Raw genomic sequence first — 9,986 nt, 5'->3', positions numbered from 1 at the left:
TAGCCTATTCTGCAAATAAATGTTTGCAATGCCAGCAGTGCTGAGAAGGCAGACAGGGCTCTTGGAGAGAATATCTAATAATGGCCCCAGTGAGCAAAGCTAATACCCGAAGTGACCTGCTAGATGGCGCTGTTGCACAACGGGAAAAAAACAACAACACTGAAAATCCCCACCAGGGCTTAAAAAGTCATGCTGTGCTGAAAATAAATAAATAAATAAATAAGAATGTGATTAAAATCAGTCAAGTGTTTTTCACACAGTGGTTCCTGGAACTAAAACGGAACTGCCTTGCCTTGGAATTTTAATTCCGTCCTCTCTGAAAAGCTTGTCATTGTTCAAGGATGTGGATACTGGGCAGCGCCTGAAATGTGTTTCACGGAGATATCGTTTGTTTAGAGCAATTAAATGACCTATTTGAATAGTAAATAATCGGAAAACCAAAACAACAAACAGAAAAAAAACAATGTTGAAATTGTTGGACAAAAAGGAAATGTCATTCTAACGAAGAGCAGCTCTTTAACCTTGGATTTATCCCGGAATGTAATTTAATGATTCTGGTCCAAAAATACATGAAATGAGTGCTGATCAGTTATATTCAGGGATGTTAAAACATTACGCTCATTACAGAACTAGATGGGATTCAGCCGGTTGGCAGGGGAGAGGAGTGACTGTGTTCTTCACATCCACGGCACCTGGCATCTTTTGATCAAAATAGCCAGAAGGCAAATGATGTCAGATATTTGTGTGGGTTTTTTTTTTTCAAATAAAAGCCAATCTGCTTTGAGAACACCTTTTCCCACATCATGGAAGATTATGTTAGATCCTGCCACGGGTATACGGCGTCGGCGAGTGCCCACTCTGATGAGCGTTCTCCAAATCTCCCGACAGTCAGGTGGAAACGAGATAAACATAAGTGCAGACAGAATATGTCACAGGGAAAATAAAAGGTTAATGCTTCCGACACAGCCCGCAGCTTGGCAGATCATTCCCGTGCCATTTCCAAGAGTATCCAACAATTCTACAAGGTGTTCGGTTGGCATGATTTGTCCTGTAGTACTTTTTTAAATCTCTCTGCAGAAAGGGCCCGAGGATGAACCTGATCAACTCGCGCTGCTTGTTCATTCGATGTTCAACACAACACGGTGTTCCATCCATATTTTATTTGATGTATTTTTTGCACAGCAGCTGGTTGAATTGTGTGACTCCAGTTTCTGGTTCTTTCGAGTGCAGGCTGCACTAAAAAAAAGCTCATTTTTCGAACAGCAGCTTTACTTAATGACATTTGGAGTATTTAATATTAATCAAATTGCCGTGGGAGTGGTGGAAATGTTTACGCAGTGGTGGACCAGCCAAACTGAACGAGTACAGAGGAAACATTGCAACAGCCTTGTATCCCCAGCTGGTGCTCACTTACAGCCAGAAATGTGTGTGTGTGTGTGTGTGGGGGGGTTCCTCCCTTGCTGTGATTTTGTTAACATTTTCTCTACAGCACCATTCTGTTCCATTCCCACCATCTCTCTACCAAGGACAATATTGATATGTCATTGCGGGGGCCAATTCAGGGGGCTCACAGATTGGATTACGGACCAATAATGAGCTAAGCCTCTCTTTAGAGTTATGAGGGCAGTGAAATCCGTTCTTCGGGTTAAGGAACAGAAAAGAGAAAAAGATTGACGTCCCCCAACTCCCTACGCCTGCCAGCTTCACCCCTGCGTTAGATGAGAGGTCATTTGTTCTGCGTCTGGGTTGTTTTTTTGCGATTTATACAAATTTAATTGAGTGAAAATGAACCAAACACAAGAAAACGACTAGAGAAACAGTTTTTTAAAAAAAACAAAGGAATGTGGCACCGAGAGGATTAATAGCTGTCTGCAATAATGCTCATTTATTTGTCATTAAACAATAAAATATTGTCTCTTACAAAACATCATATGTATCACTAATTGGTTGTCCTAGCTGCAGCAAAGACAAATTATCCCAAAGAATATAAGAGAAAAAAGCAACAAACCTGTGGGGGAATTAATTTGAATGAACCCAATACAAACAGTAAAATATAACTGATTCCATCACCAAACAATACTGCTCATGATTAAGTAAACTACACACTTCCCATCCACTTTGCCAACCTTATTTCCTGGAAATCAAATGTACACATTATATTTATTTGTAACCATTTTTACCAGCACATTCTTTTCATGTTTTTCTTTCTTTCCAATATCTAGTCTTGCAATTCAATATTACATAAAATCAAAGCAGAGTTTCCTTAACTTTTATATGGTTTTTTTACTACAAAATAACATTTAAATCAATAATGGCCTGCATGTGAACATAATTCAGGCAGAAAATATATTTTTTTTTATGCATAAAATTAACTGGCTTAAACATTGACACAATTACAGTACTTTCAGTCTATAATTGTAACTGAAAAGCACAAGCGATTATGTCATTGATGGCTCAGCGTGTGCTCATGTGTGTCAGTAAGCCATTCACAGTGGCAGAGCCTTCAAGTAAAAGCTTAACGGAGTGCACTTACATTGTTATTTCAGGGTACAACTTTGGTTTTCCTGCTATGTCATGCTGTAAAATGTGATCTTAAACAAGTCCTATCGGCTGATCCATCGCTCTTCCCCTATAACTCTGCTCCTCGACGTGCGGTGGCGTCACTGCAGGAGCACTCTGTGGAGGAAGCATTGCGTCGGCAGTCCCTGTGTCAGCTGTGTCCAAGATGAATTTCATGGTGACTTTTCCCCCCGTCTGTGATGTGGCACTGTGAGATGTGAGTTGACTCTACCCGGAGAGAAAGGTCATTGTTTGCTCCTTGTACTTGGTATGAGTCAAATCTTCTGTTGTGTTTTTATTTTGTGTCGCTGCTATTAATCTGTTTAATCCCAAACCAACCTCTTCGCAGCGGCTTCCTTTGGTTTCGTCAGATGCGTTATGCGGTTTCATTATCCTGCTGGTGTATATGAAGGTGGTGGTTGACTTGGATGGGTTGCGCCCCACATGTCTCCGTAGGTCCTTGGTATCTTTTTGTGAGGGTTTCCTCTGGGGCTGCAACTAACGATTATTTTCCTTGATTTAGTCAATTAGTTGTTTGGTCCATAAAATGGCATAAAATGGTGAAAAAGGTCCATCGGGTTAGTTCCCTGTCATAGAGGAGCAAAGAAACCAGAAAATATTCACATTTAAGAAGCTGAAATCAGATCATTTTTGGAGGGGTTTTTTCATAAAATCTACTTGAACCGTTAATCGATTATCAAAATAGTTGCAGATTCATTTAATCATCGATTATTAACTGATCAATCGATTAACTGTTGCAGCTCAAGTTTCCTCTTGCCTCATTGAAGACCTGGATCTCTACAAGCTAAAATATATACTTTTTTTTTTTTTAAATCCAGATTTTGAGATTGCTTTTAGCAATGAAAAGTGCCCTGTAAATGAAATGTATTATTATTATTATTATTGTTATTAATAAGCTCAGATGGCACAGGCACAGGAGTCTGGACATTTTCCGGCCTTGCACGTGAGACCGCAAATGTGGCTCCGGACATTTTTCTGGTAAAATGTCTGCAGGTTGTCAGAAGTGAGCCCATGTGAGAATACAGCCTCGCCTGGGCGTTCCGGAAATGTCCCTGCCGTCCGTGAACGCGTCTAAAATGTCTGAAAGCGCCTCTAGCTCGTCCGGATTGTGTGGCTGCAGGGATGTAAACATGATTGTTGTTGTGCTCTCAGCCTCTTCACGTAATCATTCCCCTGTAACGTGCACTCGGCTACACAAGGTCGACATAGCTTTTGTGGCACAGAGGATGGGGGGGGGGGGGGGGGGGGGGGGGTCAGCCGTTGCTTTACAGTTCTTCTCCTCACAATTGCACAAGCTCAATGTCATTCAGCCCTGAAAGCTCATCCGGATGGTGTCCTGGCTTTTTCTCAACACTACATAACCTTTTCACAGAAGAAACGGTCGAGTACTCTCACTCCCGTGAATGTGGATAGCTGATGTGTCGGGCCGCTGCGACTGAAAAACAGCGCGTTGCTGCGGGAGGCTGCGAGGCGGTGACGTACGATCCCACAAATGTCGCCCCGGGAAAAATCGATTCACGAGCCTCGCAGCCGGTCCGCGGCCCAGACAGTGGTGGACTGGGCGGGGGAGGATTTAGGTGACAGTGACTTAATGCTCTCTCTCTCTCTCTGGCGCAAATTGCAGAAGTAAATGTTGGTCGCTACCCATTTCACATTTTTAAAAGTATCTACCGTGGAGCGTGTCTTTGCATGTGTTTGATTGGCTGACACAGTGCGTTGCCGGAAGACACTGAAGCCGAGTGGAACTCTGCCAGACGACACAGTCTCTCTGCTGGAGCCCTCTGACTCGGCGCTCCACTTGTGTCAGTGCACTGGTCTCATTAAAAGAGGGAGGGGACAATGGTGCCATGTTTTGTCTTTGTGACAAAACATCCTGCTGCGGAATATGAGACGGATGGATGGGTTTGCAAAGGATTGTCCCTTTCTCCCTATTTGTCCACTTGAAATCAGGCCTCTTGAATATTGCATGTCGGCTTTGACCAAATCTCAAAGAGAGAGGTTTATACTGTGGATACAAGACTTAATGCTCAATATCCATTGTGGAGAGTGACGATTTCATCTCTGTACCTAGGCTGCCTGAAATCTGTGCAAATATTACTTGGGTTGTTTTTTCTGAGCACAGTTTGTTGTGAGCAAAATGGCGGATTTCTTGCCGAGAACAAAAATTCGGAATTAAGCCCGATCCTCTCAAACTGAGCGACGGGCCTTTTAACACAGACACCAGAGAAGAGTCTGATGTTTGCCGATGCAGTTGCATCATTCATCAGTCGAGCTTCGCTAGTTGCGCAGAGTATTTTGACGCGTGAAGTGTTTCTATATATAGAAAAAAGTGATAATAATAATAATATATATCACAGCTTTTTCATGGCGCAAACACATAAAAAGTATGGCATCAAAACGAGAGCTCTAAATCAATTTTGTCTAGACGACTGAGTTGTAGCGGGCGAAAAGTGTCAGCGGTTTAATTAATCGTTCACATTTTGATGCTGCGACGTAAAATGTTCCACACACTCGGAGCGGGGGGGGGGGGGGGGGGGGGAGAAGACGAGCACCCTGGCACATAAACCGAGTACAATTATGACCCTTAGCACTTGAGCACTTGATGAAGCTGTTTTTAGTGGGGGCTAAACATCTGACTCATAAGCGGATCAGCTACATCAGAAGAGTCTCTGATCTTGCATGAATATCCCCCCAAAAATAATCAGAAGACTGATGATGATGATGAAGAGGATGATGGGGAGAGGAGTCGGTGACACAAACAGCTCGGCTACTCGGTGACAAATACGAGGGCAGCGGGTAAAAAAAATAAATATTAATTTAAAAAAAAATTTAAAATTAAAAAAATTAATTTAAAAATCTTTTCTTTGGGGAGAATATTTTCGTAATTATTAAGTTTAACACATTCGAAATGTCCTCCTGTAAAGATCAGCGTTTGCTTCTTTCAGCAAATGCCCCAAAAACCAACCGAAGGCCTCTTGCGGCGGTAGGAATTATGACTCTTGTCCTTTGGGGAACGGAGGAGGAAATGTTGTGGCCGTCGTTATGGAGCCGCAAAGTCCATTGAGGGAGAAGGTCGACGTGGCTGGATTCCTGCTGACGTTTATTCTAACCATGACCACAATGATTCCCTAACCTTCTCCAAAAATGGTATTTTCCTAACCAAGTCGTGTCTGTGCCACTGTTTCTTTGCACTGAAATGAATTTTGACCTGACCTGTTGTTGGATAGGAGTTGCTATTACGGCAATGTTTAGTTTTTTAATTTGCTACTGACTTGAATAACTTATCCCGTATACAGTCCCAAGATGTAAGAGCCTTGCACAAGCCGTCTCCTGCTTAACGGAACATGTTAAAAGACAGTATCCTGCAGACATCGCAGGTACAATTCAATCTTTGAACTGCTGAACACCTGACACTCGACTTTTAAAATGAAATACCTCATTGTCTTCTGTTTGGTCTCATTGGAGCTGTACTAAATGGCCATTCAGTGTACTACGTATATAACCCGTTCCTGGCCACAGTTTTCTGTTGACCCTTGTGAACCTTGGTGGCCTTTGGGTCTTGAAGGAGCTCCTTGCTTCCTGTCAGACGACCCTAGTGTATCAGTCATTATTTCCCAGTCTGTGGGGGGGGGGGGCACGAGCCGTACGTATAGACTGGGCACGTGCAGAATACCATGCAGTGCACCTCGACATTTAGTCCCAATTTGCATTTTACACGACAATATGGAAACCAATTTCACCCACCAGCGTGTCCGACAAAGGCCACTCTGGTGGTTTCCCATGTGAACAGTTAATATGATGTTGCATGAATCTGACAAAACAAGACGCTAAACACACACAGACCAACCCAATCGTTCTGCGACACTTCTCACCTCAGTATTAAACGTGACTTTGTGTAACCTGCGTTTGATAGCGAAACAAGCTGTGTGTGTGTGCGTGTGTGTGTGTGTGTGTGTGTGTGCGTGCGTGCGTGCGTGCGTGCGTGCGTGTGTGTGTGAGAGTGTGTGAGAGAGATACCAATTCAAAGTTCTCTCGAGGAATAATCCATCCTGCGCGAACAAACAGCGCGAGATAATCAACCCCTCACCGAGAACCAATGAATGTCCTTCCCGGGGCTCATTTGGAAATTACGCCCAGCAGTATCTCACGAGTTTGGAGCACAACAGCAGCGGAGGCAGAGGGGTTAGCAGCAATTGGCTAGTCACACTCCTGGGATGCATAATGGCAAATTAGTTTGATTAATAGCGAACTAATTAAATAGTCTCCCCTCCCAAACATTGCCAGTAATGATTTTGTTGAAATGAAACAGTAAATAGAAATTACTACTCTTTCTCACATTTTTTATTACTCCTACGTTGTCCATATCTGTGAATCTCAGAGTTGTGGATGTGTTGCCAAAGCCTCTCAGAACATAATCATTACTCGCATTATCATTACTCGCATGCGGACGGATGTTGGGAGTGTGTTTGTGCGCTGCTGTGTGTGTGTGTGTGTGTGTGTGTGTGTGTGTACATGGGGGCTGTTTGTGCTGTGTTCCCTCATCTATCAGTAGGCTGCCCTTCTCTGATGGCCACTGAGGCTCCATTAGTACCCACAGTCCTGATTGATGTTGCACAATATCGCAGTGGAAGGCGCGGATTGTCGCTCTGCACCAGCTACATGCTTATTACAACACCTTTCTTCGCAGCAGAAAAGGGGGAATTTGCTATGCCGACGTCGCGGGGGGCTCTGATTTGCACTGACGGTGAGCTGGGCAAATGTCCAGAATGATTTCGCCCTTCAGGAATTTGTCTGCAAATGTGCCACGTCGCCCGAGCGAGATTATTTTTTGAGAAAATTGGGCAGTTGAGCTATTAAACTGTTTCTTGGATGAAGTTAAAGAATTGGTTCTTTCATGCGGAAACGATGCTGGACCCTGACTAGCAGACTGTACAAGCTCCTCTGATTCAGAACTGCAAAGTGGTTTCGTTTGATCCGGCGCGTTGGCTCAAATACTGTAAACCCGCTTGATTGGAACAATTTAAGTAGCTGTAGTTGGAAGCTGTGACGGTCAAGGTCCACTGGCCTCATGATTTCCCTTATAAACTGAGCTGCAACAACATAAAAGTGGGTAATTTTTCTTTCGAAATAAATGAAAACCTGTAACCGGAAAAAGCCCGTTGATCAAACAATTGAATGCTCATTGTCGGTGTTAAACGTCCCTGATCTCTCGGCGTGGTCGGTGCTATTGAAATGAAAAGCTGTGCCGAGCATGAATCGGGCGGGTTATGAAATCCGACGGTGACGTGGTTCCCCCTGATGAAAACACTCTTTTTGCTACGGATGTTTTCTGAGTCAAGACATTTTTACATTGACTCACTCCAACATTTTCCAGAGATTTTTACTTTGGTTGCTGACGGGAAAAGTTGCGGATACTGTCCAGGGTCCGACGTTTGCAGACGCACGCGTTATCGCACACGGAGAAGTTCAGGCCAATGTCCGTGTCTGACAGTGACCTCTCTGCATGTGATCTCTCCTCCCGCTGTGTGGCCTGTGATTTCAGCCCTTTGGCGGCGTCTGTGTCAGTAGGAACGCTCGAATGATATCACTGCATTTAAATACGGCCTTTGATTTTCGTTTCTGCATTCATTAGCGGGAAACAATGGCACCACGAGTACCGGGGTCAGCTGCCAAGACATCGACGCCACCAGACAATCGCCTTCTCCGTAGCCTGCTGATGAATACACACTCTCTTTGAGTTTTGTTTTGCATTTGAAACAGAAATGTAAAGCCTGTAGCCCTCTGAAGAAGAAAAGAAAAAGGCCAGAGCTGAATCACTCAAGTTTGGATTTATTTCTTAGCGCCAGCTTTTGCTTAATTTCCTTCTTCCTTATTGTCATCATCAAGGTCATGAATGAGAAAATAGTTCTCTCCTCTCCGTCTCTCTGTGCCTGAACTGGTCTTGTGAAGGATCACAAATTGCCTCAAGTGTAGGTTTGTTGATGGCGATTAAGGTGATGTGTCTCTGCGGGGATGCAGGAAGCATGAGAGAAGCGGGATGACGTGCAGGAAGGACTGAGCCAGATTCAAAGTGACAGCCTTAAGCAGCCAAGCTTCCCACACACAAACAACCCCGTTTTTTTTTTCATTGTCGAATTCATGCCGTTTGGCAGATGCTGCCCATTTTTTTCCTCTTCATATTTCCTTGCCAGCAATGTCTGCGTGGCATCGCCTCATGCACAATGACATGTAACAAAGTGCGATGATTGCTTCGCTGCATATTTAACATAGCATTTTAGTATTCCAGTGGCGTGCATTATTACACCAGTTTCCACACATTAACCTTTTCTGAGTTCTTCCCCTCACCGTTGTGCCCGGACTATGATTAATATGCCTTTTCTCTCATGTGATAAAATCTTGACAATCTCCATCCCTGCCTACCTACAACTCCAGTCACCTTATTATTTTTCCAAAGATTGTATAGTCACTGGGCGTAGATTATTCCATTGCCTCGCTTTACATCGTGCGCCTCACGTGTCCTTTCTATATTCAAATGTGGGGTTGTTTTTTTTCTTCTTCTTCAGGAATGGAATATGGAAATGTGTTTCAGCTTATGTGTGGATGATGTTTCACTTTATCGTATAACCATTTCATCAGTCTCCCACTTGGGCAGTTTGTGCAGATATCCCTTGGTTTTGCCTGGGTAGGCTCAGCTGCTCCTTTGTGGCTAATTTATGCTTGTTGTGACACAGGGAGCATTTGAACCGGAGACCGCATGTACTCGGGGCTAAAAACGTGAAAATAAGAGGTGTTGTGAACCTCATTTATTTTTCATGGCCATTTTTCTACGAATAGCTTTTGCCTTTTTTTCATAAGCTACATGTGTTCCCCGAGGATTTTGTCCTGGTCAGTTGAGTTTAGAGGATGAGGCTGGTATTATTGCTATTCACATTTTCTTTTGAATGGTTCACAAATGCAAGGTAACTAAAAATGCCTGCAGGAAATGCTTTAATTGTTTACAGTGTAGTTGAATTTTGAATAAAGGCTCCGTACGTTTTCTATAGTTTTTAGCAATTGTTGCACAAAAACAGAGTAAATATTTCTTACATCTTTACCACAGATGAATACATATTTGATGTTAGTATTTAAGAAACCAGATGTTTGATGTTAGTTTTTATCACACCAGAACAGTTCGTGTGGAATTGACTCAAACTAAACTACACTGTTCATATAGTAAAAAGGAACAATGTCATCAAGTGCGACAGTATTTCTCACTGGAGTTATACTGGGAATCATTTGGAGTTCCAAGTAAAAACGATATAGCTAAAATTAATAACTTGTAAGTCATAAAGGTGTAAGTTATTCACATTTTCTGTAAAGCTGTATTACTCAATGTTGACAGAATGAGTGAATCACCAGCTGTATCC

Source organism: Scophthalmus maximus, chromosome 5, assembly GCF_022379125.1.
Source record: "Scophthalmus maximus strain ysfricsl-2021 chromosome 5, ASM2237912v1, whole genome shotgun sequence".
NCBI lineage: Eukaryota > Metazoa > Chordata > Actinopteri > Pleuronectiformes > Scophthalmidae > Scophthalmus > Scophthalmus maximus.
The sequence above is the reverse complement of the archived record's forward strand: the minus strand, read 5'-3'. Positions refer to the sequence as shown.